The 13,799-nt window shown below is 46.2% G+C and overlaps 1 protein-coding gene across 1 annotated transcript in view; it reads left to right on the plus strand.

The window, feature by feature from the left end:
* LOC125458215 (teneurin-2-like) overlaps positions 1-13,799 on the plus strand; it is a 2,666,206-nt gene that overhangs the window by 376,251 nt on the left and 2,276,156 nt on the right. The window contains exons 5-6 of the mRNA XM_059650601.1: positions 4,874-4,966; positions 5,095-5,150. The gene's annotated coding sequence lies outside the window, so the exon portion shown is untranslated. The remainder of the gene's footprint in view (positions 1-4,873; positions 4,967-5,094; positions 5,151-13,799) is intronic.

Raw genomic sequence — 13,799 nt, forward strand, 5'->3', positions numbered from 1 at the left:
TAGCCCTGACAGCTTTCATCCTAGGATCCTCAAACAGTAGCTACAGAGGTAGTGAATGAATTGGGTGTAATTGTACAAAGAAAAATCATTGGATTCTGGAGAAGTATGGGAGGATTGGAAAATGGCTAACGTGATGTCCTCATTCAAAAAGGCAGGAAGGTAAAATGCGGTAACTTTCAGCTGATTAGCCCAACATTTGTTGTTGGAAAATATTGGAATCAATTGTTAAGAAGTAGCAGCAGAAACATTTAGAAGACCATAATCTAATCAAGCAGAGCCAGTCTGACTTCATGAAAGGGAGACAATGTTTGACTAATTTATTCAAGCTTTATGAGGAAGTCTCAACCAGAGTAGATAGAGGAGTAAGTATGTTGTATTTGGTCTTCCAGATAACATTCAACAAGACACTTCTCAAAAGGTTGAGTCATAAGATAAGAGACCACGGTTTTGGAGAAACTATATTGGCTGGGATAAAGAATTAACTCATGGGCAAGGAACAGTAGGGCTGGGGGCTTTGGTGGTAAAGGGTTCTTTTTCAAGTTGGAGACCTGTGACCAATGGAGTTCCATAGGGATCAGTGCTGGGGCTGTAATTGTTTTTACAATGTATTAATGATTTAGGAAGGAAGGAAGGAAATGTACTGCAGCCAAATTTGCAGACAATATGAAAATAGGTGGAAGAGCAGGTTGTGAGAGGAATAAAACACTTTACAGAGACATACTGATAGGTTAAGCAAGTGGGCAAAAAAATGGCAAAAGTAGTATCACGTAGGAAAATGAAAGTTTGTTTATTTTGGAAAGGAGAAGAAAAGCACAGTATTATTTCAATGCAGGATAAAAAGACTGCAGAAAGCTGTAGCACAAAGGGACAAGGGGGTATTTGTACACAAAGTACAGAAAGCTAGTACACAGGTGCAGTGGGTAATCAAGAAGGCGAATGGAATGTTGGCCCCTATTTCAGAGGTTGGAGTATAAGATTAGGAAGATTTAATGCAAATGAGTGAGGATTGTGAGGAGATTTGGTCCCTTTGTTTAAGGAAAGATACAATTTCATTGGAGACAAATCAAAGAAGGTTCATGAAGTTAATCCCTGATATGGAGGGATTATTTTATGAGCAGAGTTTGGGTAAAATGGGGTAACAGTTTCGGACTGTTCTCACTGGAGTTGAGAAGAATGAGAAGTGAACTAATTGAAATGTATAGGATTCTTATGGTGCTTGACTGGGTAAATGCTGAGAGGATGTTTCTCCTCATGGGGGAATCTAGAGCCAGAGGGCAGAGTCTCAAAATAAAGGTGTGCCAATTTAATACTGAGATGCGGAGAATATTTCTTCTCTTAGAGGATTGTGAGACTTTGGAATTCCTTGCCACAGAGAGCTGTGGGGACAGAATCCTTGTGTACAGTTAGGCTGAGATAAAGGCTGAGGGCAATCAAAGGTTACAAGGAAAGTGGATATAAGGAATGTTGGAACAGCCATGATCCTGTTGAATGGTGGAGCACACTTGAAGTGTTGAGTAGCCTATTCCTCTTTCTATTTCATGAGGAACAGAATTTCTAAATTGAGCTCACCATTCAAACAGAACATGTTCTACTTATTATTACACAGTGTGGAGCTGGAGGAACACTGCAGGCCAAGCAGCATCATTTTCTGAAGAAGGGTCTCGACCCAAAACGTCAGCTTTCCTGTTTGTCTGATGCTGCCTGGTCTGCTGTGTTCTTCCAGCTCTACACTGTGTTATCTCTGATCAGCAGGTCTTACTTCTCTGATGTTAAACTTATTCAATCTTAAATTTTACGGTCCATAAATGCATTTTTAGTTATCAGCAGCCTCAAAACTGAATACATAGTCACAAATATATGCAGGATTTTAAGGTGCGACAATTCTTCCACGGCATTTGAAAATGGTGGCCAATGAGACTCACATGCAAACGAATGGTTCATCTTTATATTTGGCATGTAAGAAATTTCAGGGTTTCAATGGTTGTCTTATGGGCCAACATCCATATTTGAAGTTCAGTCCTGATCCTAAACCATCTTTCAATCTTTATTTACTACCAATAACGATGAGAAGTACAACTGAAATGAATCGCCTGATCCTTGTTTTCCATCACTTTAGAAACCAGCCTCTTCCCAAACTTTCATTCCCTAAAACAATATGTTGGAATATTTATGATATTTGTCAGTGCACATAATTGGAGCTTGGGTGTTGTGACTACAGACTTCAGTTATTTTAGTGACAACAATGTCGGAGTACTCACTCTAGATTTGACATTGTTTATTTAAAGCTCTTTGAAAGTTTGGTGTATGAATGGCAATGTATAAATGAAAATAATTTGGTAAACAGCAAAGAGTGTGTAAAAGTCTTCAGAAAGAGGTAACAATGGAAATTGCACCTTAACATGAAGTTGATCCTCATCTGTGCCTCTGTTACCTGTAGACACGAATCTTCCAGTGCACACGTTGCTAACAGATGTTATCTAAAAACTCAGCTGCTTTTGTCTTGACTTGCAGCATATTTTCTTCAACTCTTGTGCTTGCTGACCATCCCCGCCGCCATTGTGTCCCAGTCAAGCAATTTATTAATTTATATTATCGTCCTTTTCTCTCCATAACCTTGCCCCTCCTGTATTTGTTGTTTCATCCAACTCCATAATCTTCAGAAATATCTGTGCTCCTCTAATTGTGATTTCTTTTGCTTTCTCAACTAGAATTGCTCCACCACTGGTGGCTGTGTCTGTAGTTGGAATGTCCTGAAGCTTGGGAATAAAAATGCCACATCATTCCTTCAGGACACTTCTTAAAACCAGCCCCTGACCAAGTCTTTTGACATCAAACTTAATATTTACTATGTAGCTTTGCAGCATTCTTAGTGTTATAATGCTCCTGTGAAGCACGTTGGGATGTCATGTCATCAGAGGATCTATATTGACATAAGTTCTTAATGCATTTTGGAAAGAAAAAAGGCATGAAATGGGCCACACATTTATGCAAAAATTACTGAAAGGATCAGATGATCGCCTTCAAGAATCACTGATTCAGTGGATTGACATTAATTGGTACATGCACAGCAGCTGCAACATCTAGTCTTTGACAAATTTTACACATGAGGCTTGGAGCAGGCAGAGCCCTTTTCATTGTCCATTTCAAAATTGAACCAAGGTTGGAAGAAGTTGCCTGTAGGCTTAATGTACTGGGCAGGACTGCCGAGAATTAGCAAAGTTCAAAATGCTGGTTACTATGAGGTCAAGGCAAATCATGTTCAAGAAATTCGGAAGCACACAATGCTAGGTTTACTTACAAAAAGCAGGTGCAACAGGCACAATTTCTATTCCAGTTGTCGAAATTGTTTGTCTCTGCTGTTTCTATTGCTCATATTCTAAATATGCAATACTTTGGATTGATTCACAATGAAATGAAGATGATATCCATGTCAAATAATTACCTGGATAACAAAGTGTGAAGCTCGATGAGGTGAGGGAGGAGGTGTGGGGGCAAGTGTAGCACTTCCTGCGGTTGCAGGGGAAGTTGCTGGGTGTGGTGGAGTTGGAGGGGAGGGTGGAGCAGACAAGGGAGTCACGGGGAGAGTGGTCTCTCCAGAAGGCAGACAAGGGTGGGGATGGAAAAATGTCTTGGGTGGTGGGGTCAGATTGTAGATGGCAGAAGTGTCGGAGGATGATGCGTTGTATCCGGAGGTTGGTGGGGTGGTGTGTAAGAACGAGGGGGATCCTCTTGGGGCGGTTGTGGTGGGGGCGGGGTGTGAGGAATTTGTTGCGGGATATGCGGGAGACGCGGTCAAGGGCGTTCTCGACCACTGCGGGGGGAATGTTGCGGTCCTTGAAGAACATGGACATCTGGGATCTGGGATGGCAACCGCAGTAAGTGCTACACTTGCCCCCATACCTCCTCCCTCACCCCCATCCCAGGCCCCAAGATGACTTTCCATATTAAGCAGGTGTTCACCTGCACATCTGCCAATGTGGTATATTGTATCCACTGCACCCGGTGTGGCTTCCTTTACATTGGGGAAACCAAGCGGAGGCTTGGGAACTGCTTTGCAGAACACCTCCGCGCGGTTCGCAATAAACAACTGCACCTCCCAGTCGCGAACCATTTTAACTCCCCCTCCCATTCCTCAGACGACATGTCCATCATGGGCCTCCTGCAGTGCCACAATGATGCCACCCGTAGGTTGCAGGAACAGCAACTCATATTCCGCTTGGGAACCCTGCAGCCCAATGGTATCAATGTGGGCTTCACAATCTTCAAAATCTCCCCTTCCCCCACTGCATCCCAAAACCAGCCCAGCTCGTCCTCTCCCCCCACTGCATCCCAAAGCCAGCCCAGCCTGTCCCTGCCTCCCTAACCTGTTCTTCCTCTCACCCATCCCTTCCTCCCACCTCAAGCCGCACCTCTATTTCCTACCTACTATCCTCATCCCAACTCCTTGACCTGTCCGTCTTCCCTGGACTGACCAATCCCCTCCCTAACTCCCCACCTGTACTCTCCTCTCCACCTATCTTCTTTTCTCTCCATCTTTGGTCCGCCTCCCCCTCTTTCCCTATTTATTCCAGAACCCTCTCCCCATCCCTCTCTCTGATGAAGAGTCTAGGCCCGAAACGTCAGTTTTTGTGCTCCTGAGATGCTGCTTGGCCTGCTGTGTTCATCCAGCTCCACACTTTGTTATCTTGGATTCTCCAGCATCTGCAGTTCCCATTATTTCTGATCAAATAATTACCTTTTTTTCACATGAATAGAAAGTTCCTTCTCCATATCATTGACTGATAGTGAAAATGTAGGGTGGACTCTGAGCTCATAACCAGGTAGTTTTGTTTTGTCTCTTATGCATGTGATTAAGTCCTTTCTTTTTTTTTAGGTTTGCATGAGTGCAATGCATCTTAAGACATCCTGTCTGTGCGCTTTGACAGTGTCATTTGCCACTGAGCCAATCTACGCTGGACAATTGTAGGTGAGTAGTCAAGTTGTAGCATCATTTTGGAAGGATTTGAAAGAGATAGCAACTGTCTATACAGAAAACTTATCAAAATTTGGGACAACTAAGAAAGTGTAAGAACTATGATGTTTATCTTGACCCAGGTCTTCCAGTCTCCAGATAGGAAGAGGGTGACCCAAGGTGCCTGACTGGACCCCAAGTAAGTGCAAACATACTGGCTCTATATGAGTTGCTTGAGAAGTTTGATATTCTAGTAGACAATTCTAATGCTTCTCAGGAAACTGCCGACATTTCCAACTCTGAATTACAACCAGACTGGCAACAAAAATAGTTATTCAGGAAATGATAGGTAGAAAAAGCCTGATACAACAACTGTGTAACTATATGATAATAAAATGTGAGGCTGGATGAACACAGCAGGCCAAGCAGCATCTCAGGAGCACAAAAGCTGACGTTTCGGGCCTAGACCCTTCATCAGAGAGGGGGATGGGGGGAGGGAACTGGAATAAATAGGGAGAGAGGGGGAGGCGGACCGAAGATGGAGAGCAAAGAAGATAGGTGGAGAGGGTGTAGGTGGGGAGGTAGGGAGGGGATAGGTCAGTCCAGGGAAGACGGACAGGTCAAGGAGGTGGGATGAGGTTAGTAGGTAGCTGGGGGTGCGGCTGGGGGTGGGAGGAAGGGATGGGTGAGAGGAAGAACCGGTTAGGGAGGCAGAGACAGGTTGGACTGGTTTTGGGATGCAGTGGGTGGGGGGGAAGAGCTGGGCTGGTTGTGTGGTGCAGTGGGGGGAGGGGATGAACTGGGCTGGTTTAGGGATGCAGTGGGGGAAGGGGAGATTTTGAAACTGGTGAAGTCCACATTGATACCATATGGCTGCAGGGTTCCCAGGCGGAATATGAGTTGCTGTTCCTGCAACCTTCGGGTGGCATCATTGTGGCAGTGCAGGAGGCCCATGATGGACATGTCATCAAGAGAATGGGAGGGGGAGTGGAAATGGTTTGCGACTGGGAGGTGCAGTTGTTTGTTGCGAACTGAGCGGAGGTGTTCTGCAAAGCGGTCCCCAAGCCTCCGCTTGGTTTCCCCAATGTAGAGAAAGCCGCACCGGGTACAGTGGATGCAGTATACCACATTGGCAGATGTGCAGGTGAACCTCTGCTTAATGTGGAATGTCATCTTGGGGCCTGGGATGGGGGTGAGGGAGGAGGTGTGGGGACAAGTGTAGCATTTCCTGCGGTTGCAGGGGAAGGTGCCGGGTGTGGTGGGGTTGGAGGGCAGTGTGGAGCGAACAAGGGAGTCACGGAGAGAGTGGTCTCTCCGGAAAGCAGACAGGGGTGGGGATGGAAAAATGTCTTGGGTGGTGGGGTCGGATTGTAAATGGCGGAAGTGTCGGAGGATAATGCGTTGTATCCGGAGGTTGGTAGGGTGGTGTGTGAGAACGAGGGGGATCCTCTTGGGGCGGTTGTGGCGGGGGCGGGGTGTGAGGGATGTGTCGCGGGAAATGCGGGAGACGCGGTCAAGGGCGTTCTCAATCACCGTGGGGGGGAAGTTGCGGTCCTTAAAGAACTTGGACATCTGGGATGTGCGGGAGTGGAATGTCTTATCGTGGGAGCAGATGCGGCGGAGGCGGAGGAATTGGGAATAGGGGATGGAGTTTTTGCAGGAGGGTGGGTGGGAGGAGGTGTATTCTAGGTAGCTGTGGGAGTCGGTGGGCTTGAAATGGACATCAGTTACAAGCTGGTTGCCTGAGATGGAGACTGAGAGGTCCAGGAAGGTGAGGGATGTGCTGGAGATCCATCCCCTATTCCCAATTCCTCCGCCTCCGCCGCATCTGCTCCCACGATAAGACATTCCACTCCCGCACATCCCAGATGTCCAAGTTCTTTAAGGACCGCAACTTCCCCCCCACGGTGATTGAGAACGCCCTTGACCGCGTCTCCCGCATTTCCCGCGACACATCCCTCACACCCCGCCCCCGCCACAACCGCCCCAAGAGGATCCCCCTCGTTCTCACACACCACCCTACCAACCTCCGGATACAACGCATTATCCTCCGACACTTCCGCCATTTACAATCCGACCCCACCACCCAAGACATTTTTCCATCCCCACCCCTGTCTGCTTTCCGGAGAGACCACTCTCTCCGTGACTCCCTTGTTCGCTCCACACTGCCCTCCAACCCCACCACACCCGGCACCTTCCCCTGCAACCGCAGGAAATGCTACACTTGTCCCCACACCTCCTCCCTCACCCCCATCCCAGGCCCCAAGATGACATTCCACATTAAGCAGAGGTTCACCTGCACATCTGCCAATGTGGTATACTGCATCCACTGTACCCGGTGCGGCTTTCTCTACATTGGGGAAACCAAGCGGAGGCTTGGGGACCGCTTTGCAGAACACCTCCGCTCAGTTCGCAACAAACAACTGCACCTCCCAGTCGCAAACCATTTCCACTCCCCCTCCCATTCTCTTGATGACATGTCCATCATGGGCCTCCTGCACTGCCACAATGATGCCACCCGAAGGTTGCAGGAACAGCAACTCATATTCCGCCTGGGAACCCTGCAGCCATATGGTATCAATGTGGACTTCACCAGTTTCAAAATCTCCCCTTCCCCCACTGCATCCCTAAACCAGCCCAGTTCATCCCCTCCCCCCACTGCACCACACAACCAGCCCAGCTCTTCCCCCCCACCCACTGCATCCCAAAACCAGTCCAACCTGTCTCTGCCTCCCTAACCGGTTCTTCCTCTCACCCATCCCTTCCTCCCACCCCCAGCCGCACCCCCAGCTACCTACTAACCTCATCCCACCTCCTTGACCTGTCCGTCTTCCCTGGACTGACCTATCCCCTCCCTACCTCCCCACCTACACCCTCTCCACCTATCTTCTTTGCTCTCCATCTTCGGTCCGCCTCCCCGTCTCTCCCTATTTATTCCAGTTCCCTCCCCCCATCCCCCTCTCTGATGAAGGGTCTAGGCCCGAAACGTCAGCTTTTGTGCTCCTGAGATGCTGCTTGGCCTGCTGTGTTCATCCAGCCTCACATTTTATTATCTTGGAATCTCCAGCATCTGCAGTTCCCATTATCTCTGTGTAACTATATGATTTACTGACTATTCCCCTTGGTTATTCATTTCCCCCTCCCTGACCAGACAAACTCAATCTTACTGCTTAACTAAACCTCCAGTCCCTCCAGCTTAACCTTGTTACAACTGACTCCCAGATGAGGGTAACCAATTTGTTAATATTCCGAGTGGAAAATCCCCAAAAGGTTACATTTTGGGGCTATTTTAGATTATCATAGATTACCATAAAAACCCTAAAGTGTGGAATTCTGTGATAATCTATGGGAGAAATGAACTACCTTGGCTTCTTAACTTAGTCCCTCCCTTGTCTGGTCACAAAAAGGTTAGTTCAAAAAGAGTCCATTTCTTCAGGGATGCCTTTACCCAGCCCAGTGGGTATGGCTACATATCACTCCAGACCCACAGTAATACGGTTGACTCTGAACTACCGTCTGGGCAATGAGGGATGGGCAATAAATGCTGCCTGGTCAGCGGTACCATCATCCCATGAATGAATAAAAAAAAGTGTATTTTTATTTTAAAAGGAGCCAATTTAAATGCAAGGAGCCAAAGTAAAAGGTATTAAAAAAATGAATGCATGAATCATTCTTTGTCCAGATTGATGGGATTTGTTCCACTTGTAATTCTTCATCCAAAGAATCCTAATCTTTGGGATTAAAGATTCTAAAGATCCCATTAATCCTAATCCTCCTGCTTTTTAGACCAACCCTCAACCTGGTTTGTGATAGGTGCTCACAGTGAAAATTAACACAATATTATATATACGTTCATTGTTCATTGATTTGCATGAGTCTAAAGCTTGGGATTCACATTGCAATTCTCTGGGTAGCTCATTCTTGATTGTTTTATTTACTGGAACATTTTTCTTCCAAAATCAAATTATACTTTAAATGTTGACCAAGAACTATAGCAATATTTGTCTCAAGTTCCTTCCTGTAGCGCCAATCTCTTTCACTTAGAGTTGAGTTTTTCACATGTATTACTTTGGTCTTTGCACTTTCTCAATGGATCTTAAGCATCACAAAACAATCACTAGTGCTGAGATGTCGATCCCATGCAGCCTCTCTAATCTGAATTACAGGGACAGTGTTTCCTCAATTTTCGGGTATATATATATATATTCCTCGGTATTGGTCAGAAAGAAATCTTGCGCACAGTGTATTTCTAGCCTTCCTGCCTCTCCACCAGCCTCTCCTTGTGAGTTGATTTCGGGTTAGTTGGGATTCTCCGTGGTCACATTTCTATGTTTTGTACTCATCTCCTCTTTCTCTCCTGCCTCAATTCTCTATGCTTTTGTCCCTGTTGTTTATTTTGCATTGGCATGAGGCCATCTAGCGTTTACCCCTAAACCCTCGAACTACTCACTTCCCTATGAGCTGGCCAAGCTCTTACATGCCAACTCAGACAACCCACGCACTCTACCCATCCCTAAACTCCCTTTAGACCCTATGACCATTTAATGCCAACACCATTCCCGCATACCTATCACCATGTGTCCATATATTCTCCATGCTAACTTGCCCAGTAGCCTGTTCCAAAGGGCTCTGAGACTCAAAGTGTTAACAGTTTCTGTAGTACATCCTATTTTTGTTTCTGATTTCAGTATCTTTAGAATTTTGGCTTTCTCACTCAGTTTCCCCTCATAGACCTCAGGAGCCACAATGGCATTAAATAAGATAAAGCTTTACCTATCTATTATAGAGTTTATCATGTTTAATAAAGGTGATTTATGATAGCCTGTTTAGTACATTTGCATCCCTCAAGCACTTAATCGTTTATAAAATATTTCATTCAAAAACAACTAATCCTTTAATAAGCTCTGAGCTATCAAGTTGTAAACTTGCACCGTCCCCATTCACACAATGATAACAGTAAGTTGTGGAAATCGGCCAAGCTTTAAGAATGCTACACTTAGCAGCAATCTGCTATTGAAATTGCTAGGATAGATTTTTTTTTCAATTTTCCCAGACTCAGACAGCTTTTATTTTCATTTCGAAAGGCTGGCCTCATTTAAATGCCTTCACAACTTAAGAGTTCTAAAGACATTAAATTTCCTTCAGTATCACCTGGTACCATGCTAAGGATTTGCAATGCCCACATTGCAGAGTAAGATTGTTTCTACAGTAAAAGTTGCACTTGTTTGAACTTGTCATTGAATCATACACTATCTTTTCTTCTTTTTTAATTCATTCATAATGCTCACATATATTGTCCTGCCTTAATTGCCCAGATGGCAGTTAAGAGGCAGCCATATTCTATGGGCCTGGAATCACATGCAGGCAGGACCAGGTATGGATAGTGAATCAGATTGGTTTATCCAACATTAATTCATAGTCATCCTTAGCCTCTTGATTCCACATTTTTCATTTGAATTAAAATTCCACCATCTGCCTTGGCAGGATTCAAACCTGGGTCCCAAAAACATTAGAGATAATGGGAACTGCGGCTGCTGGAGAATCCAAGATAACAAAGTGTGGAGCTGGATGAACTCAGCAGGGCACGCAGCATCTTAGGAGCACAAAAGCTGACGTTTCGGGCCTAGACCCTTCATCAGGAAAGGGGGATGGGGAGACGATTCAGAAATAAATAGGGAGAAAGGTGGAGGCGGACTGAAGATGGATAGAGGAGAAGATAGGTACAGTGGAGAGCATGGGTGGGGAGCTAGGGAGGGGATAGGTCAGTCCGGGGAGGACAGACAGGTCAAGGGAGCGGGATGAGGTTAGTAGGTATGAAATGGAGATGTGGCTTGAGGTGGGAGGAGGGGATAGGTGAGAGGAAGAACAGGTTAGGGAGGCGGGGACAAGCTGGCCTGGTTTTGGGATGCAGTGGGGTGAGGGGAGATCTAGAAGCTGGTGAAATCCACATGGATACCATTGGGCTGCAGGGCTCCCAAGCACAATATAAGTTGCTGTTCCTGCAACCTACGGGTGGCATCATTTTGGCACTGCAGGAGGCCCAGGATGGACATGTCGTCTAAGGAATGGGAGGGGGAGTTGAAATGGTTTGCGACTGGGAGGTGCAGTTGTTTACGGCGAACTGAGCATAGGTGTTCTGCACAGTGGTCCCCAAGCCTCCGCTTGGTTTCCCCAATGTAGAGGAAGCCTCACCGTGTACAGCGGATGCAGTATGCCACATTGGCAGATGTGCAGGTGAACACCTGCTTGATGTGGAAAGTCATCTTGGGACCTGGGATGGGGGTGAGGGAGGAGGTGTGGGGGCAGGTGTAGCACTTCCTGCGGTTGCAGGGGAAAGTGCCGGGTGTGGTGGGGTTGGAGGGGAATGTGGAGTGGACAAGGGAGTCATGGAGAGAGTGGTCTCTTCGGAAGGCAGACAAGGGTGGGGATGGAAAAATGTTTTTGGTGGTGGGGCCGGATTGTAGATGGCGGATGTGTCGGAGGATGGTGCGTTGTATCCGGAGGTTGGTGGGGTGGTATGTGAGGACGAAGGAGATTCTCTTTTGGCGGTTATTGTGAGGGCAGGGTGTGAGGGGTGAGGTGGAAATGCGGGAGACACAGTCGAGGGCATTCTTGACCACGGCGGGGGGAGGACGTGAAGTTGCGGCCCTGAAGAACGTGGACATCTGGGATGTGCGGGATTGAAATGCCTCATCCTGGGAGCAGATGCGGCAGAGGCGAAGGAATTGGGAATAGGAGATGGGATTTTTGCAGGAAGGTGGGTGGGAGAAGGTGTATTCCACATAGCTGTGGGAGTCAGTGGGCTTGAAATGGACATCGGTTTGTAGGTCCCAAAACCAGCCCAGTTCGTCCCCGCCTCCCTAACCTGTTCTACGTCTCACCTATCCCCTCCTCTCACCTCAGGCCGCACCTCCATTTCCTACCTACTATCCTCATCCCGCCCCCTTGACCTGTCCGTCCTCCCCGGACTGACCTCTCCCCTCCCTACCTCCCTACCCATACTCTCCTTTACACCTGTCTTCTCCTTTATCCATCTTCAGTCTGCCTCCTCCTCTCTCCCTATTTATTTCAGAATCCTCTCCTCATCCCCCTTTTCTGGTGAAGGGTCTAGGCCCAAAACGTCAGCTTTTGTGCTCCTGAGATACTGCTTGGCCTGCTGTGTTTATCCCGCCCCACACTTTGTTATCCCGAAAACATTACTATGTCTCTGGATTAACAATCCAGCCATAATACCAATAGGCCATCGCCTCGTTGCCCACAAAAATAGCATCTGTTGGAAATAGGTGTATCTCTGTATCAGGACCTGCTCACACCTTTCAAGATCTCCAGCCCCTCCATTACGGGCTAATGACCTTTCATTAGAACTCGTCAATGCTGTTTCTCTCTCAGTTAATGTCATAGTTTTCTGCCGCTGTCGTTATGTTCTTTCTGATTACTGTCAGTTATCCCCACCACCCATTATTCCTTCCGTATATTTCCCAAATGCATTATAACCTGCATCATATGACTGTTAATCCCATTCTGCCTTCAGCTATGCTTCTGTTTTTCCGTTTGATACATTTTTGCACAAATTGACACAATGTTTCTTGATCAGATCAGAATGCGGACAACATCACATGCCTGTAGCTATTTTCAAAGTTTTTCTTTTCACTTTGCAAATGTCTTGATTATTTTGCTGAATTAGTGTTCCATGTGTGTTTGTTATCTTGAGGTGTGTTCCTTAAGGGGACACTTTTCATGCTTGAGTCACAGAAATTCATATTGGGAGACCGTGAACTGGAAGGCTTGTGGGGAGAAGGTCATCACTGATTCTGACTTCCCCTGATTAATTCATCTCTTAGAGAAAAAAAATTGTATTTACATTGCACTTTTCATGACCACCTGTCTTGCAAGGGTGCTTTACAGACAATTTTATGTTTTGTTCTTGGGATGTGAATATTTCTGGCTGGGATAATATTTCATGTCTGTTCTTTGTTGCCCCTACAAGGCAATTTTGACCTCCTTTACTGAATTGCTGCAGTCCATTTGCTGTAGGTAGACATATGAAATCATTAGAAAGGGGGTTTCAGGATTTTAACCTAGCAACACCTTGAAGTGTTGTCACTGCTGCAACAGGGGAACGCAGCAGCTAGCGCCCACATTAAATAGGTTCATAAACAGATCAGAGATAATGGGAACTGCAGATGCTGGAGAATCCGAGATAACAAAGTGTGAAGCTGGATGAGCCCAGCAGGTCAAGCAGCAGCTTAGGAGCACAAAAGCTGACGTTTCGGGCCTAGACCCTTCTTCAGAAAAGGGTCTAGGCCTGAAACGTCAGCTTTTGTGCTCCTAAGATGCTGCTTGGCCTGCTGTGTTCATCCAGCTCCACACTTTGTTATCAAGAACAGATCATATTTTTTCATGACAACGATTGAGGGATAAATGCTAGAACACCAGCGGGCAAAGTCTTTGCTTTTCTTTATAAAAGTGACGTGCAATCACTTTTTTACAACAATCTAAGAAGGATCAGGACTCAGGTCAGTATCGAGTCTGACAGATGGCACCATTGATAATGCAGCATTCCCTCACTGCTATATCGAAGTGTCAGCCTTAATTATTGTGCTCAGAGCTGAAGACACTTGTGGTATCTGTGGCTGGAAGGATGTTGCAGACAATCCTGTTTCCTTTGACTGGCTCTAACTTCTTAATTGTTTTTTAGTGTAGTAGAGGACTGCTGTTGAGTCTCAACAAGAAGAGGTTCTTATCTTAAGCGTGATTTTGTTTTGCAGAATTTTACAGAATAATGGTCATGCACAAGTTTCATTAGTTTGTTTCATATTGTTTCCAAGACTGCGAGGAGAAGTGTGGA

Source organism: Stegostoma tigrinum, chromosome 13 (genome assembly GCF_030684315.1).
Source record: "Stegostoma tigrinum isolate sSteTig4 chromosome 13, sSteTig4.hap1, whole genome shotgun sequence".
Lineage (NCBI taxonomy): Eukaryota > Metazoa > Chordata > Chondrichthyes > Orectolobiformes > Stegostomatidae > Stegostoma > Stegostoma tigrinum.